General features: G+C 20.0%; 1 protein-coding gene across 1 annotated transcript in view; it reads right to left on the reverse strand.

Annotated features, from left to right (window-relative positions):
* Positions 1–270, reverse strand: part of LOC102674622 — a 78,670-nt gene that overhangs the window by 76,971 nt on the left and 1,429 nt on the right. The gene's annotated exons all lie outside the window — the stretch shown is intronic.

The raw sequence follows: 270 nt of genomic DNA on the forward strand, positions 1-270 counted from the left end.
ATAATTTATTAGCAAATAAAATTTTTAAATTAATTAAAATATTGATTGGAATTTGTACTTAAGTTATAAATAATCTAATTTTGTATTAGATTATGTAAAATGAAGACAGATTCAGCTGATCGATAGATATTATCATATCGCAGTGTCACTTGTCTACTAGACTTTTCAACGAAAAGTTTAAAAAGGATATACTCATATATCATTTTAGACTAACGCTATTAAATTTTAATGCAATGTAATAAATAACATATTAATATTAATATATATTAT

Source organism: Apis dorsata, unplaced genomic scaffold (assembly GCF_000469605.1).
Source record: "Apis dorsata unplaced genomic scaffold, Apis dorsata 1.3 scaffold_1047, whole genome shotgun sequence".
In the NCBI taxonomy this organism is placed as follows: domain Eukaryota; kingdom Metazoa; phylum Arthropoda; class Insecta; order Hymenoptera; family Apidae; genus Apis; species Apis dorsata.